At 46.6% G+C, this 8976-nt stretch overlaps 1 non-coding gene across 1 annotated transcript; it reads left to right on the forward strand.

Moving 5' to 3' along the window:
* Positions 1-4880: 4880 nt before the first annotated feature.
* LOC131915800 (U6 spliceosomal RNA) lies at positions 4881-4987 on the forward strand. Its single transcript, XR_009380441.1, has one exon. It is a non-coding gene; the product is annotated as a U6 spliceosomal RNA (small nuclear RNA).
* Positions 4988-8976: the final 3989 nt, after the last annotated feature.

Consider the following 8976-nt stretch of genomic DNA (forward strand, 5'->3'; position numbering starts at 1 on the left):
ACTGTGAATGAGTGTTCTCTTTTCTGAACTGCCTTTTCTCCACATGTTGAGATGGCTGTTAGGGATTTCATCCTTTATTCTGTCAAATCAGCTTTGAAATCTAGGAATAAAGTTTGCTTAGTCATAGTATATTATACTTTTTTTTAAAATTAAGATTTAAATTTTTGTTTGTTTGTTTTCGATACAGGGTTTCTCTGTGTAGCCTTGACTGTCCTGGAAGTAGCTCCATAGACCAGGCCGGCTTCAAACTCACAGAGATCCTCCTGCCTCTGCCTCCTGAGTGCTGGCATTAAAAGTAGTGCTAACATCACCTGGCTGATTTAAAATATTTTTTATTGAGTCCAGCCTGGTCAATAGAGCTAGTTCTAGGGCAACCAGGACTACACAGAGAACCCTGTCTCAAAAACAAAACCAGTTTTTTAAAATTCAAATGTAATTACGTCATTTCCTCCTTTCCCATCCTTTCTCCAACTCTTCCCATGTCCCCACCCATCTGTGTCAAATTCATAGCCTCTTTTTCATATATTTATACATGTATATATACATTTCATATATATGTATATATCTTATGTATGTAATTACAGGGCTGACCACTTGATATTGGATAACCGATTAGCGGGCTTCTCCCTGGGAAAGACTATTTCTCTCTCTCTCAACATTTCTGAGTTGCCCAGTTCTTTGTCTAGGGTGGGGCCCATGAGATTTCTCCCTTCCACGTTAGCATGTCTGTTGATGGTGTGATTGTTCAGGTCTTGTTTAGGCAGCCACGCCACGCTGGTGAGACTTCGTGAATGTAGTTCTTCTGTAGTTTCAAGGAGACACGGTCCCACAGCAGATTTCCTGAGCCTCAGGCTCTCACAGTCTTCCTGCCTCCTCTTCCAAGACGTTCCTTGAGCCACAGGTGCTGGCATTATGTTGTAGATGTGTCAGCTGGGGCTGGGCACCCCATGGTCTCTGTATTTTAACTTCATTTCTTTGTATTTGGAGATAGGGCCTCATATAGTTATTTGGGTAAAACCAAAAACCAAAACTTCTGTTGTTTTTGTTTGGGACAGGGTCTCACCTCGCAGCTTTTGCTGTCCTGAAATTTATGGATAATCTTAATGTGTCTGCCAGCTGAGGGCTGGGATCACAAGTGTGATCTCTACATCTGGCAACTCATGTATTTTGTTAGTACCCTCGTGTGTGTGCTCATGTGCGTGCACACATCTGTGTGTATGTGTATGTGTGTGTGTGTATGTGTGTATGTTTGTGTGTGTGTGAAGGCCAGAGGAGTACCTCAGGTGTTATTCCTCAGGAGCTAGCCACCTTGCTGTTTTTTTTTTTTAAATATGTATTTTATTTTTTAAATTTTTCTTTTTTTTTTTTTCCCCCCCTCTGTGTAGTTTTGGTGCCTGTCCTGGATCTCGCTCTGTAGACCAGGCTGGCATCGAACTCACAGAGATCCACCTGGCTCTGCCTCCCAAGTGCTGGGATTAAAAGTGTGCGCCACCACTGCCCGGCTTTAAATAAAGTGTGTGGCTATGTGCAAGCAAGTGCAGGTCCTCCCAGAGGTCAGAAGCGGTTGTTGGATCCCTGGAGCTGGATTTATAAGCAGTTGCAAGCTGCCTAAAGTGGTTGCCACTGATGGTCTCGCCAGCCCCACAGTCTTGGGTTTTGAGACAAAGTTTCTCTTTGTCCTGCAGTTTTCAGATAAGGCCAAGGCTGGACAGCCAGAGGAGTTTTCCTGTCTGCCTCCTGAGTGCTGGGATTACAAGTCCATGCCTTCATGCCTAATTATTTTGTTTTTGTTTTTTTATTTTTTTTATTTTTTTAACAAGGGTTCTTGGAAAGTAACTCAGGTTCTCTCAATCCTCCTCAGCAAGCACTTGGCCAAGTGAGCCGTCTCCCCAGCCTCTCGGTATCTTTTCCTCTCTTAGAACTTTCTCTGAGTGTTGCAGTGATCGAAAGGCTCTTTTAAACTGATTTACACAGGTTGTTTTTCTCATATCACACACCTCTCTTGTATACGAATTAGAAAAGAAAAATAGCAGCAAAATTGATGGGTGACAGCATCCCTGAGACTCCCCAGTCTTGCAGTCTGGATCTCCTGTGTTGCTGTGGTTCAGCATCCGTGGCAGCCACGTTTCTGGACACAGAGCTGTGCTCCGTCACCAAGAAGCTGGAGCAGCCTCATTCTTACAAGGTCACTTTGTCTTGTTCTTTGTAGCTCTTTCGGCTGTCACTGAAGTGAGGCAGGGCAGGCCCTCAAGACTGTTGCCTGGCTGGGAGGGTGGTGTCCAAGAAGGACATGACAGTTGGAGCACAACGGGGTGAGGTTTGTCTAGCATGTCGGAAGCCCTGGATCCCATCCCCAGTACCGTGTTAACCGGGCATGGTGGAACACACATGTCATCCCAGCACTGAGGAGGTGGAGGCAGGAGAATCAGAAGTTCAAGGTCATCTTCAGCTACTTAACGAGTTTGAGGCCAGCTGTGGATACATGAAACTACACACCCCCTCAAGAAAAAAAAAAAAAAAAAAAAAAGGTGAAGTAATGAGGCTCCTGGAATCAGAGTATTGGATACTTTTTTTTTTTGGCTTGTGAGCTGCGATGTAGTGGCCTGCTCACCGGCTCTCTGGAGCCCTTTGGAATACAAGATCATATTTTCTTTCTCTCTGGAAATGGAGGCTCAGAAGAGTGAACTAACTTGTGTAACCCACTGGGGATGGGGAAAGGGCTGACAGCCTGCTGTGTCGGGCACAGAGCCATCTTTCTGCTTCCCTTCCCACTACACCAGTTCCCACGTTCTGACCCTTTGAAACCTCATTCGCTGCCCCAGGGTGGCAGCCTGAGGTCCTGTTCCTCCAGCCACCCCAATGGGGGTGCCGAGTGTGATTCCATCACTGAGTGTGATTCCATCACTGAATAAACGTATGCTTCTGTGACTCATCCTCTCCCACAGCACTGCAGGAAGCTGAGGCTCTCAATCCCTTACTGGCCCTGAGGGTCTACAGCCACCCTCCATAGGCCCTCCCGCAAGGCACTCCGTGTTCTCTGAGTGCCCTCGCCAAAGCTGAACACCTTTCCTGACCCGCAGCTGGGTCCTCACACCATGCTGTGGGGTGGTGGGCCTTTCTCCTGGGAAAGGCTCTCTCTTCTCTTTTGGACACAGAGTCCTCCCATAGGCCAGGCTAGCCTCAAACTTGCTATGAGGCCAGGGATGACCTCAAGCTTCTGATCCTCCTGCCTCCGTCTTCGAGGCTTGGGCGTATAAGGGTATATGTCCATGGTGGGTTATGTGGTGCTGGAGGTTGAATGTTAGGCAGGTGCTCTGCCAATAGCACCCAAGCTCTTTGTTTTTTTTCTTTCCAGATACGATTTCTCTGTGTAGCCTTGGCTGTCCTGAAACTCACTCTGTAGGCCAGGCTGGCCTTAAAAGGATACACCACCATGCTAAGTTTGTGCAGTGCTGGGGATTGAACCCAGGGCTTTGTCCATGCTAGGCAAGCATTTCATGAACTGGGCTACATTCCCAGCCTCGTATGCCTATACTCTTAAAAAAAAAATAATGAACTATTTATTTACTTACTTATTTTTGCTGGGGTTGAACCCAGGGCATGCTGGGCAACATACATGAAAAAATAATGTGTCTATTTTATGTGCATGGTTGTTTTGTTTCGTCTGTTTGTGTGCCTGTAGAAGACCTCAGATCCTCTGGGACGAAAGTTGCAGACGGTTGCGAGCTGCCATGTGAGAACTAGGATCAAACCCAGGTCCTCTGGAAGAAGAGCCACTGAACCATAGCTCCAGCCCACAACACACATTAAAAAAAAAAATAATAATTTATTGTATTTTTATTCCATGTACATTGATTGGTGTGTTGCCTGCATATTTGTTTATGTGAGAGAGTCAGACCCCCCCCTCCCCCAGAACTGGAGTTACAGACAGTTGTGAGGAGCCATGTGGGTGCTGGGAGTTGAACCCAGGATCTCTGGAAGAGCAGTCAGTACTGTTAACCACTGAGCTATCTCATCAGCCCCCACAACATACATTTTTAAAAAAATTTTTTTTCCAGAAACAGAGCCTTACTACGTTTTCCTGACTGGCCTGGAACTAGTAATAAGCCCAGGCTAGCCTCCAACTTGCAGAGACCCTCCTGCCTCTGCCTCCCTAGTGCTGGGATTGTGAATATGTGCCACCACAGTGAACTTCTCATCTCGCGGTAGTGTGTGGGAGAAGAGCAGGAGAGCTCAGCTGGGTCCTTAGGAGGCTGAAATCCAAGGCTCGGCAGCTCTGGGCTCTTGCCCAAAGGCTCTTGTGGAGAACCCACTCACAAGCTCTCTTGGGGTGCTGGTAGAATTCAGCTGCTTGGAGTGCAGGACTTCAGTCCTGTGCCCACAGCTTGCCAGTCACGGCCTTGTCTTTGTTCTTAGACTCTGATCTTCTTTCTCACCTTTTCAGGCCTCAGCCAGGCCAGAGCAGTGAGTTGAAGCACACCTGTGCTCAAGCCTCTGACTTCCCCTTGTTCATCTCTGAGAAGCCAGTTACAGAAACTATGTGATTAGATTGATCCTACTTAGCCGATGGTGGTGGCTCACACCTTTAAGCCCAGCACCCTGGAGGCAGAGGCAGAGGCAGGCAGATCTCTGTGAGTTCAAGGCCAGCCTGGTCTACAGAGCGAGTTTCAGGACAGCCAGGGCTACATATAGTGAGACCCTGTCTTAAAAAACAAAAGATTGGGGGCTGGAGAGATGGCTCAGAGGTTAAGAGCATTGACTGCTCTTCCAGAGGTCCTGAGTTCAATTCCCATCCACATGGTGGCTCACAACCATCTGTAATGAGATCTGGCACCCTCTTCTGTGTACATAATAAATAAATCTTTGAAAAAACAAAAACAGTGCTCGCTTCAGCAGCACATATACTAAAATTGGAACGATACAGAGAAGATTAGCATGGCCCCTGCGCAAGGATGACACGCAAATTCGTGAAGCGTTCCATATTTTAAAAAAAAAAAAAAAAGAAAAAGAAAAAACAAAAACAAAAACAAAAGATTGAGGTTGGGCGGTGGTGACCCACGCCTTTAATCCCAGCACTCCGGAGGCGGAGGCAGAGCCAGGTGGATCTCTGTGAGTTCGAGGCCAGTCTGGGCTACCAAGTGAGTTCCAGGAAAGGTGCAAAGCTTCACAGAGAAACCCTGTCTCAAAAAACCAAAACAACACCGCCGGGCGGTGGTGGCGCATGCCTTTAATCCCAGCACTTGGGAGGCAAAGCCAGGTGGATCTCTGTGAGTTCGAGGCCAGCCTGGGCTACCAAGTGAGTTCCAGGAAAAGGCGCAAAGCTACACAGAGAACCCCTGTCTCGAAAAACCAAAAAAAAAAAAAAAAAAAAAAGAAAAACAACAACAACAACAACAACAAAAAACCCCACAAACAAACAAAAGATTGATCCTACTTGCTGTGAAGCCTTGGCTGGCTTGGAACCTGATATATAGGCCATGCTGGTCTTGAACTTGTTCCTATCCTGGTGCCTTCAGTCTTCTGAGTCCTGGGGTTGAAGGTGTGAGTCACCATAGCCAAATGAGAATCTATCTCATATCTGCAAACTCCCTTTATATTGCATCAGAATACACTGACAGGTTCAAGGACAAAGTGCATGGACACCTCCAGGGGACCATTATTTGGTCACCATATCTGTTGGTTTAGAATATCCTTGAGGAGTCAGAGTGCAGGCTTAGCCACATAGGCACCTAAAACTATTGCTGGGACTCAGAGGGGCTGCTGTGACACATGCTGTGACACACGGGATGAACAGGCAGGGTCTCAGTTAGGTTTCTATTGCTGTCATAAAGCACCATGACCAAAAGCAACGTGGGAAGTAAAAGTAAATCCTTCCAGTTTACACCCTCAGGTCACGCACTGACGGAACTCAGGCAGGAACCCGGAGGCAGGAGCTGAAGCAGAGGCCGTGGTGGAATGCTGCTTACTGGCTTGCTCCCCGTGGCTTGCTCAGTCCACCTTCTTATAGAACCAAGGACTACTTGCCCACAATAGGTCGGGCCCTTCTACATCAATCATTAATGAAGAAAATGCCTCACAAACTTGCCTACAGGCCAGTCTTATGAGAATCCCTCTTCCCAAATGACTCTAGTTTGTGTTAAGTTGACAAAAAAAACTCAACCAGGATAGGTGAAGTTAAAAAAAAAATTCTTTGAGAATTTAATTAAAAAAAAAAAAAAAAGATTTACTAGTTTTAAATTGTGTGTACACGAGGGTATATGCATGTGAGTGCAAGTGCCTGAGAAAGCCTGGAACTTGAGTCCTAGGCAGTTGTGAACTGCACAGTGTGGGTGCTGAGAACCCTTCAGTCCTCTACAAAAGCAGAGTGTGCTTTTAATCAGTGCACATCTCTCCAGTCTGAGAATTTAATTTACAAAATACGTTGTGTGTGTGTGTGTGTGTGTGTGTGTGTGTGTGTGTGTGTGTATTCTAGACCTTTAAGCTATAGAACTTACCTTCATGGTCACATGTACTTTGCAAAGGAGTGTTTTTGTTGTTATTGTTGTTGTTTTGGTTTGATTTGGTTTTTTGGGACAAGGTTTCTCTGTGTAGCCTTGGCTGTCCTGGAACTTGCTCTGTAGACCAGGCTAGCCTTGAACTCACAGAGATACACCTGCCTCTGCCTCCAGGGTGCTGGGATTAAAGGTGTGTGCCACCACCGCCTGACTCTAAATTGTACCCTGTTTTAAATATGCTGACAATGAGCTAAGTGGTGGTGGCTTGTGACTTTCCCAGCCCTCGGGAGGCAGAAGCAGGCCAATCTCTATGAGTTTGAGGCTATCCTGGTCTGCAGAGTGAGTTCCAGGTCAGTCAGGGCTACATAGAGAAACCCTGTCTCGAAAAAGCAAAAGCAAACAAACACGCCCAAGGGGGTAGACAAAAGTACCTGGGCCTAAGTATCGACATTTTGACTTCAGACGCCATTTTACCTGCAGGGTGAAATAAATTCAGTTTTCCAAGCCCTAGGGAAGCTGAGCTTTCCAATGGCTGATCGACCTCATCCCTAAACCACAGAAATAGTCTTTACGCATCTTTAGTTCTGTAGAAACTTTATGACTTTCCCTAACAACAGAAAGAACAAAGGAATCTGACTGGCTGGACTAAAAGGCTTGCATAGTATGCCGGTTGACAAGGATGGAACATACAAGGAAAATCCCTAATCTTTGATTCCTGATTGGTGAAAATTGTAACTGTAACTTGGCAACAAATGTTTGAGAATTCTGTGTTTATAAACCCCGCTTCTGCCCTTGCTCGGGGCTGTCAGGAGAAACAAGACTCCTTGTCCTGCAGCCCTGATCCATCAGTGACCCGCTTCTGTGGTGATTTCGTAAAATCTCGGGAACCCGGAAGTGTTGTCTCTCTCCTTGTGGTGCACAACGGACTGGGTGTAACAAACCAAATACGCTGACAAGGGAATGCCTGGCATCAGACTCCCCAAGGTTTGATCTAGGTTGAGTCAAAGAACTAAGCGTTCATTCTCACCTCTTCATGGTTTGCTTCTGTGCCTGGCACCTGCAGAGACACCCCACCCCTACCCCCAACCTCCCTGTGGCAAATACCTTCAAGGGGTTGGCTCTGGCAGGTGATAGTCTTCAGCACTTGGGTCCTGCAAGGGTAGAGAGGGCTCTGCGTGCTGTTGCTGGGGTGCATGTACAAGGCGGCCCATCAAACTGGGTAGAGTAGGGTGCTGAGGCCTGGGAGTGGGTTGAAAGAAGCAGCCATTCCCCAGGCTGACTCTGAGGTTTGTCATGATAATGTGGCCTTGAACTTACTGCTTAATCAAAGAACATCTTACATTTCTGACCCTCCTGCCTCCCCGCTCCAGAATGCTGGCGTTACAGGCATGTGCCATAATTCTGATTTTATACAGTGCTATACTTGAACCCAGGGCTTTGTGCATGTGAGTGGGCACTCCACTGACTTTGTTAGGTCCCCAGTCAGTCTTAACAATGTCTTATTTGTTTTTATTTACATAATTGTATGTTTAGTGTATGTGACACACACACAGAAAAAGAGAGAGCGAGAAATGGGGGAGGGAGAAAGGGCATATGTCACGGCCACCTGTGGAAGTCTGAGGACAACTTTCAAGAATCAATTTTCCTGCTGGGCGGTGGTGGCTCATGTCTTTAATCCCAACACTCGGGAGGCAGAGGCAGGCGAATTTCTGTGAGTTTGAGGCCAGTCTGGGCTACAGAGTAAGTTCCAGGAAAGGCTCCAAAGCTACACAGAGAAATCCTGTCTCAAAAAAACAAAAACAAAACAAAACCCAAAAGCAATCAGTTTTCTCACTATGGCATATGTCTTTAATCCCAGCACTGGGGAGGCAGAGGCAGGCGGATCTCTGTGAGTTCGAGGCCAGTCAGGTCTACAGAGTGAGTTTCAGGACAGCTGGGCTACACAGTAAAATCCTGTCTTGAAATTCCCCCCCCCCACACACACACACAAGAATCAGTTTTCCTTCCACTATGGGCTCCAAGGTTCAAATTCAGATCATCAGGAACTTATCCAGCAACTGCTCTGACCCACTTAAGCCATTTCATAGACCTTGGATTTTTTTTTCCATGTAGCCCAGGCTGGCCTTCAAACTCACTAGGTATCTGAGAGTGGCCTTGAACTCCCAATCCTCTCACATCTATGTCCAGATTTCTGGGATTGTGCACACACACTGCCAAGCCTACCTACATATTTTTGTACTTCTTTCTGTTTCTTTAATGGTAATAGTCTTTTTATTCTGTCCCTTCAGAGCTTGCATCTCACGCCTAATCCACATTTGAGTTCTGAGCCTTTGCCCTTCTGTCTCTCTATGGCCTTTCTGCTCTTCTGGGCTTCTCACACCAGGATTCAACAAGATAAGATGGTGGGGAGCCTTCACCTTGCTAACAGGTACAGTAGATTGTTATCACTAAGGACTCATCTGTACAGCTACATCAGATAAGC

This window comes from Peromyscus eremicus, chromosome 7, assembly GCF_949786415.1.
Source record: "Peromyscus eremicus chromosome 7, PerEre_H2_v1, whole genome shotgun sequence".
NCBI lineage: Eukaryota > Metazoa > Chordata > Mammalia > Rodentia > Cricetidae > Peromyscus > Peromyscus eremicus.